Here is a 9,545-nt window from a genome sequence, read left to right as displayed (position 1 = left end):
ACTGCTTACAACGGAAGTATTTGGGCTATTAGAAGTTCATATTTTTCATGTTTGTAAAACCAAGAAAATATGTTGGTAAGATCTAAATCCCTGGAATATCTAGTAATAAAGGATAATACTTGAGACTGACAAGATGGAAGGAGTTTGGTTCTCAATTCTTCAGCTCCCATGCAAAGCTCAACAGAGAAGGATTAAAGTATATTGCTTAAGCTGTCTTCCATTCTGCCCCAGGTGTTGATAGCGTACGCTCAAACATTTCAGTACTTGTGAGATGAAAGCTGAAGCACTGTTTTCATATCTTGTAATTGTATTTGGAACATTGGTGGGCTCCCAAAGATGTGGAAACAATCTAGTTCTCTCTTGAAAAGTACAAAACAAAACAAATCCCMAAAAATCTCTCAGCCTTCCCCTCTTCTTTGTCCTCCACTCTGCTCCTCTCTCTAAGAAAAACACATTGGGTCTGATTATCTCAAGTCCTAACTTCATCTGTRTGTAAATTAATGGAAACAATGAGTTACCTTTGTTTACCATGGTTTCAGAAAAGAGTATTCACTTTATTTTGAATTTYTTCAGTGGTCAATCTGTTTTATTCATTGAACTTYATATTTTCCACYAATGCTCTTTCCTTTCCTTTATGACAAATGTAAAGACCTTATCACTTCTTTTTGTGATACCTCTCCCTTCAATTTCCATGTATCAAACAATCTTTCACTACAACATTCTGGTGAATGTACTTGTGTTAAACCCATACCGATCACGTATAACGTTTGTGCACCTCAGACCTGCAAAGATTTTGCATACTTAAAAGCTTGTCTGGAGATGAGTTCCTCCACATCTGTGAGTTTGTTTCACAAAAGATAACGTCCTTCCATGACTGTAAGGGTGAGGCAGGGGCACTGTCTGGACCCCCGGGCAGGGCCAGACACGCAGACACAAGGCACACTGTGGGCGATGCTGAGCGTTTATCACCTCTGCGTCTGAGCGGAGATTCCCTAGAGGCTTCCCGATCGAGGCAGTAAAGGCGYGGGGGAAYCCAAGGCACCGCTGAGCCGGGGAGYGGAGGCACTATGTGAGGTTTTTAYGTACTCTACACATGCGCAGTAAGCATATTGAGCTCACTGCTGATCTCGACTCAAAGCCCAGGTGTAGCCCCATGCTGACACGGGCTCAGCCGTGTGAACTTGGCTGTGGTCAGCTTGCCCTGTTGATGCCCCTTTTCGCCTGGAACGGTCTGGCTAGCTGCCATCACCTGTCTCCTCGACTTTCTTCCACATTTTCCTATATACTGACAAAACTTGCATCGCTATACTACTGCACAGACCTAACTAAGCCTTTGTGGTATTAAAGTATTAAGCAGTGAAGCATTGTTTCACAAAAAAAAAAAGAATGGTTTTAAATGTTAAGGATGTGATTTCACTTCTGAACACTTCTAAAGTTCCATTGTAGTAAGTCATTGTATACTTTTTTATTTTTGGCATTTGTCAGCTTTTTTTTCTTTTTCTTTTTTTTTTTAAACTGGAATTTGATTGCAGAAGTCTAGGCATCTATGTTCACCTAGCAGTACTACCTATCTGGAAGTGTGCAAGGATTATAGATAAACAGCTGTCTGTTGCTTCATGAAGAGTTCTGGTTAGTGCTTTGCTTTTATTTATAGTCATATATTTTAATTAGTGCTAAATTGTTAAAATTTAAATTAATAGAGGAAGTAAGTAGAGAAATGCTTAGTGAAACTTACTTTTTTCAATATTTTGAGATTTTGAAAGCCCCAGGCTTCTCTTTTAGGTGCTACCAATTTATGCAGAATTATGTTGATTCATGTCTGTCTTGTGGTGTTTTATCACTTCTTTCATTTGTTCAGAAGTGAACTCATATATGTAAAAGTCTATGAAAATAACATTGGAAGGAAACACACTGATTCAGTTTTTGAATTGAATCAGGTTTTTTTTCTAGTTTGAGTTTTGAATGAAGAATCTAACTGGTTGTAACTTCAACTTGTCTGACTGTTTGTTTCAGTCCATGATAGCAAAACTTGGCTTTTTCAGATGAAGAAAAATATGATGGAAATTGAACACCAGAACATAACCTATTTTTCTTATTTTTTTTTCTTTATATTTCAATAAAAATATAGGAATACTACATAGTTTTTTTCAAATCTGTAGTGGAATTAGATATTTGTATTTCATACTTTAACATTTTAATTATTCCAAAATATTTTTCCAATATTTCATTTAATAAGATATTTATAAATACTTAGATTTATTTTCTGTGTGGATTACAGTGGAATTTCTAGTATAGCAGAAATTCTTGGTTTCTASCAGCCATGCTTGATGAACAACTCATGAATGTGATTTAAGGCTGTAATGACAGAATATTGAATTCTCATTCTTTTTTGCCTAACCCTTTAAACTTATAAAAGGTAGCTTTAAAATGTAAKCTTTAAAGTACAGCTTTAAACTCTGGATGGGAATCCTTTCAATATATCATATTTATCCATCTGAAAGTTTTGAGTCTCCCTGAGAGCAATGTTCTCTCAATATACAGCAGACATTGAGAGAGCTGATGATCCTGCCTGCTTTAGACAAGTATCCCACAATGGGATATATGGGCTTTTGGAGAGCTTAGGCTCTTTGTATCTGTGGAGGACTCCATAATTGCAAAGAAAGCAGGGTTAGATGGGTTTTAATGTTAGTCCCTCACATTGACCAAATGGCTGCCCATCACACAACTGGCTAAAGATGCTTTTGCTTCCTTGGGCCTAATTTACCAACATTTCTAGAAGACTGTATAAGAATATCAGATTTTTTAAGGCAGTGGCTTTGCTACTGTTCTGTTCTTAGGACTGCGAAGTTGTTTATGTGTGGAGGGAAGAGTTAAGAGACTTGGTTTACTCCATATATGACATGCCTATACTAAAGAGCTTGGAAGTGCAGTTCTAAACTCCAGTGTTGCAGTAATTCTCTGCTCTTAATGATCTAGGATTCTGCATCAGGGAATGTTGTTCTTTGAGTTCATCTTTTACTCTCAGAGATTTTAAAAATAAAATGTTTCTGCACTTTTCAATGACTTTAACAACAGTGAAGATTCTCTGTATCTAAAATGGCAATTATGTAAATATATCCTAAGAGGACTGTGCTGTCAAAGCAGTATTATATCTTAGTCTAACCCAAGGTGACTACTTGATTATTTGGCTACATTTCTTATCTTTTACTCTTCAATCAGAGGATCTTCTTCCTTTATTACTATACAATTCAACAGTAGGCGTTACCTATTGTTGAGATGACCCGTCAGTAATGAAATAAAGCTTGTGCATTCGAGTAACAAGAGGATGATAAAAAGGTAGCCTGGATAGACTTGTTGGAATGGATGAAGAAGCTGGAAGCATTCAGGCATCTACACTTTTCTCTTACCTTCACTGTCAGCCTTTCCTGAACTAGACCTGGGACCCTCCAAACTTGGGACTTCTGTGAGCCTGCCCTGGCAGGCTCGCTTGCAGAGGGAATATTGCCAGGCAGAGAAAATAAGGCACAGAAGAGGAATCTGGTCTAACATTTTCTCTGGACTGGTTATTATAAAGATTATTTTTTCTGAAAAGAGAAACTTCTTACACTCATACAAGACTAATTAAAAGTGCATGAGATAATTCTATACTTAAATAGGAAGGAGGTGGGAAATCCAGCCTCTAGACAGAGTTTCTTGCACCAGCAAGTCCCCATCTTGTTTTCTCTTGTGAGTTGTTTTATAAAGGAAGTGGGGGCCCTTCTCAGAACTGCAGTAAATGTAATTGAATTTCAAATGTTGTTTTCAAACAAACAAACCATAGAAAAGCTGAGGATGGGGAAATATAAGCAATGTTTTCTAAAATGCCATTGTACAAGCAAACACATGTTTTGAGTTAAGTTTAGCTCATTTCTGGTAACTGTATTAACTTTGTGATGGCCATGACCAGCAGGCATATGGGGAATGGAAGGTGGCAGCTTTTATCAAATTAGATCTAAACGGGAAAGAAAGTTTATTTAGAATCTTTTTTTTTTTCCTTAGTGATTTTTAGAAAGCAATCTGGAAAGGGCAAGTAAAGTCTGGGAGGGCTCATGGAAAGATCATATTGCTTTGGGGCTGGAAAAGAGGTCTCTGCTTTTGTTAGAGGAACATCTTTTCAAGATGTCCTTTTATTTCAGTTTAAAATCAGAGGTATGATATGGAAAATCATGCTGAAAATTTGTATCTTATTTACCTGAAATTTTTCTCCTTTGTCTTGGTGGTTGGGTATGACTGAGCCCCAGTACATAGAAATGTAAGCAAAATAAGTTATCTTGACATCTAAAAGTTAGATAGATTTCATGCTTTTTCTGAAATCCTTTCAGCCACAGAGGAGTGTTCCAGCATCCTTTGGATTACTGCAGTAAAATAATATTTGACCCATCCTCTTGCCTAGTCCCAGTTATGTACCTCTGGTACATAACTGTACCTCTGTAGAAGGCTCTTCAGGTGGTACACAGTAGTCAGAAAAACTAGTCTTGGAGAAGTAGAGTGAAGAAGGCTTGCTGGGATCGCACACATGCAAAAGGTTGCTATGTCACACCTCTGTCAATAGGCATTGCTGGTGACTTGAAAAATCACTGTTTCACTGTTAAAGTTACCAACTTCTATCCTTAAGCAATTTAGAAGAAATAAATACAAGCTTCATGACTTTGCTGTTCCCACTTGGCACTCCTCTCCTGCCCAAACAAACGCGTTTTTATGTCATTTTTACCGAGTAGCCTTCAGAGTAGAGGCTTACTTGGTTCACCTGTTTGATAACAGAATCAAACTTGAGCAGCATCACTCACAGATAAGGAAGGGTCAGCCTGAGGGCTCCGTGCCTTGTTATATTTTCCTTGATATACAGCTGCTCTGCATGAATGCAAAACAAGCCTACAATAGAATGCCCTAATTTTGTCCGGTTTTCCCCAAGATATAAATGGCTACCCTGAGTGCAAGTCTGCGAAGTGAAAGTTTTCAGTTTTTCTTCCCTATTACCAGTTACCAGCTGTGAAACTGTGAAAGTCAAATTTTCCCTTGCTCCATCGCTGTGGGGAGGGGCACACGTTATACTGTAAGAGCTGCAGCCTAGCAGCTGCGCCGTTGGAGACTGTGCAGACTGCAGCCCTTCTCCATTGCTCTCCAGAGTCCTTCTCTCTCTCTCTATGAGAAGCAAAATTAAGTGCCAGTCAGGTTCAACTCTGTCTCTGCTCTGTGTTGACATACAAACTTCAATTAGGAACAAATAAATGCAGTTTAGTATATTCACTCCACACAAAGGCAAATTTACACAGCAACAAATGATAAAAGGGATCTGCAATTTCTGATGAAGTCAATGTCATATTGAGCAAGAGAAACAAAGTTTGGAGACACCTAACACACAGTACTTACAAGGAGAAACAAACAGATCAAGATAGGCCTTTTTTTCCTTTTTCTCTTATCTCCAATTTCATTATCTCCTTCATCAAGTAACAAAGTAAAGATAGCAGAACACGTAGAGCGAGTTTAAAGTTTTGTTTTCAACAAAATGGATTCTCTCAGTCCCACATCAATGTTCAGACTGCATCTCTGCACAAGCATTTTGCTTTGCAATGGGGGAGAAGGGAGACAGGGATTCAAAATATGAAATGTGCCCTCCAGGTATAGATGAAGCACTTCTGAATGTCATATGCCCTCATGCAGAGATGGCAGCAGCCATAGCCAGAGCTGTGGCCTGCCCTTCCAACAGCAGTAACAGCCCAGCCAGTGTGGCCATTATGAAAGGCCTCCAGAAGGTCATGGAGTCCTGCTCAAAATCATACGTGATCGTTCAAAATGACATCATTACTGTGCCAGGTTATATTCTGACCTTAATCACCATTCTTAGAAACTTTCTACAGCCTTTCACTAAACAGATTCCAGGAAAAAGATACAGGCCACACCTGCTTGYGCTGCTGTCTATCAAAGATATCTACCTAGATTTCAAAGACATGATATTTTGTTCCCGTTGATGAGAGTTAGGCAAGAAAGAAAAGACTGTAGCTCAACTGTAAAGTTTCTTCCYTATTCCCTCCTGGTGATGGCACAACTTGGCCACCTCGAGGTCTCTCCTCCCCATGTAGGCCTCCAGCATATGCAGCCTGTAGGATTCTGTTCCAAGGAGAAGGTCCCAGGAAAGGGGAGGAGGACACATGGCCCCACTAGCCCAACTAGAGCTCCAGCTGTCCCCTAAGACACCAAGGAAGGCATATAAAAATAGGACAAGAATTGCATGCAACCTCCTGTTATCTAGTTATCTGTAGCTCAGGGGCTTCCTGAGTCACGGATATGTGTTTACCAGTTCTTGATGAATAGATGTTTATTTTTCAAGGTTTTTTTAATCACCTTTTGAACCCATATTGACGTTCAGCAACATTCTTTGGAAAAGATTTCTACAATTTAGCTATGCTTGTTATGGGAAGAGGTGTATCTGATTTGTTTAGATTATAGCCTACTATCATCATTCCCCCTTATCTGTCCCTGTTCCAGGTTGAAGAATCCTAGTCTACTTAGTCTTTTCTGACATGCAAGCCATTTCATATGCTTGAGCATTATTGTTTTTCTCTATCTAGATTTATTGTATACTTTTGAGGTGGGAAGATAAGAACTACTTGCAGCTTTTGAGTTACACCTTGTATTTTTACAATATCATTATAATATTTTCTGGTTTACTCTTTATTACTTTTCTACTAATTCCAATCATTCTTGAAAAAAATAAATGAATAAAAAGCACACACACACTACACAGGAAAAAAAAATAGATAGACCATCAATTTGTTTGACAGGATGTTTGTGATATGATCCAACAAATCAAGTTGCTGCTTTGTATCAAGTATCATCTATCTTTGGTTAAAAAAAAAAAAAAAAAAAAAACGAATCCCACCAAACCAACTCCAATCAGCCAACCAAAACTAATATCTTTTAATCTTGCCTCCTATGCAGTGTTTATAATTTTGAAATAACATTTTTTTCAGGAGCTTCAGGTTTCTTATAGAATAGTTTATGCTTGCACAAATATCGAGCTGGACTCTGTAATCAAATTCTACCTTTCTGTGCTAAGCAGCCAGGTTTCATGCAATAATGTCACACGTTCCTGAGTGTTTCAATGGAATTTAAAAATTCCATATATTCAGTGAATGTTATATTTTAGTGATAGAGAGTACTGAACACATATTTAGCATGTGTGTAACCACAATAATGAGTTATATGCTTTTGAAATCAGACATTTAATAAACCCACACTATTTCCAAAAAGCTTGATATTTTTCTCATTTTGTTTCTCTGACAAATAATTTAATGTTTTTACATGCATTGTAAAACAATTGGTTTTTTTTAAATGGAGCCCTTTCTCTCAACTTCACTTAAGAAAAATAATCTTTTACATAGACCAGAAAAGCTTCAGTATGTTGAGTCTTTGAATTCTTTCTTTATTGATTACAAAAATAGAATTCAGACTTCAAAATTATTATTTAGCATGAACCATACCAATTAACTCATTTGCTGAAGTTTTCTAACTGTAGGTGAGACTATCTTAAGGAAGTAATGACTTAATTGGTTTCAGTAGATTTATCTAACCTCAATAGAGGTCATATCTTATGCATAATATGTTAGTAATTTGATAACTTCAAAATAATTGTTCAGTGTATCTTCAGTATGTCTTCAAAAAAATTTTAGTCTGATTTATTACGGAACTGAGGTTTGACCGACAGCATAGCATGTTTGCATGGAGTTACATCTGCCATTGGCCACTTCTTTCTTACTTTTAATCCTGCTAGCCTATTTCAGCCAGACTTTGATAGAAGGTAAAGACTGAGAAATACTCAGGGCTCACAAACATTAAAGAAGTGATCGCCAAGGAGAAAGGCAGTCTGTGTCAGGCCAATGCATTCAACCTTCATAGATGTCAAAGAATCCCTATAGGCAAAGAACATGGAAATTTAGAATTCTTTTGTTACATTTGCTCATTTGTTTTATTTCAGCAGTAAAACACTAAATTCAGCTTCTCAGTTTTGAACAAAAGACCAATATGATAATTTTGAAAGATACAACTTTTTGCTTCTTGCTGTATCTCACAGATTATATCAGCCTGGTATCACATGCTTCATTTTCTGAGTTCCACTTCTGAATGAAGCAAAAATAGTATCTATGACACTAGATCAATTTTAGACCCCAAGTAGATGATGAGTATAAAATTTTTCTCACTTTTCTGAATCAGAGGAAATCGTAAATTGGTATTTTAAGCCAGCAGGAAAACATTTTCAGTAAAGGCTATCAATGCCTTGCATCTGCTGAAAAGAAGTAAAGAATTACGAAAATGACATAGAAATTTCAAAATAGCAAGTATATATAAACAAAACAGAGTATCTTCTGATGACAGGTATAAGGAGACTGCAGGCTTGAGAGCCATTTCTTGATTCACCACTGTACTACTTTCCCTAACTTTCCATTTTACACCTTTTAACTATGGTTTCTATTTGCCCAGTTACATCTTTGATGTAGCTAATGTCTTTCTTGTGTTTGTTCGCAACAAACTTTAAGTGCTAAACTGGGGATTTTGTGCTTCCCTGTATAATCAAGTGAGAAGTAGAGGGAAACAGGCATCCTCAGGTGGAATGAACCCGACTTTGGAGGTGTCTGCCTTTCTCCACTGACTGCAGAGGCATTCTGGTTTTCTAACAGAGGCACCTCACTAAAGTGAGATGAATTTGGATATAGGTATCTGCATCTTGCCCCACACAAGGCAGCCTTTGTCTTGGTAGAAGGCTTATCGTACAAATATGGCTAAGTTTTATTGACTTGAAGGGGCTGTATTGCCATCATGATGATGTGCAGGTGTAAAATTACCCTAAAGAAAGGGGGAAACAAGAAAGGATAGCCAAATGATCACAGCAGGAAGACAGGTACAAAGATGAGGAATTAATTCGCTTCTGTTTTTTCACATCACCAGGGAAAAAAAGTACTGAAGCCCTGTTGTGAGATCAAAYAAACCAAATAATATAAAAAAGACCCAAATGCAGTGACTGTCTGGAGATCAAAGAAAATGGTTTTCCAGTCCCCTCACCTTGTGCAGTGACCTATGCTCAGGCAAGATGAGTGTGGAGTGGGTAGAAATGCAACTACTCTCATGGGGTAGCACTGCACATAGCTGTATTCTGCCTCACAAAGTATAAAGTAATGAAAAATCCAGCTCTGTTTTTTAGCTTGAAGGCTGTTACCTGCATCTTCTGAAGACCTGTCCTAAATGGACCTTCATCTTATGGACTGACATATGAAGAGAGATGAACCAGTCCAACAAGTCCCCAGGATTGGATAGTCACAAGCAGCACAAACTCAGCATTCTGGGATCTCACAGATGGACTGAAAATTCTGTATATTGTGGGATCAGCATGTCATAAAAGACATTTCTCTCCAGACTCTCACAGAAGAGATGCATTCATTTTAAATAAATATATTTATTAAAAAAAGGACCAGAATTGTAATATACATTATTTCATACACTCTGGAGTAAAT

Source organism: Rhea americana, unplaced genomic scaffold, assembly GCF_003343005.1.
Source record: "Rhea americana isolate MKP2758 unplaced genomic scaffold, rheAme1 scaffold_7, whole genome shotgun sequence".
In the NCBI taxonomy this organism is placed as follows: Eukaryota; Metazoa; Chordata; class Aves; order Rheiformes; family Rheidae; genus Rhea; species Rhea americana.
Note: the sequence above shows the minus strand (reverse complement) of the source record.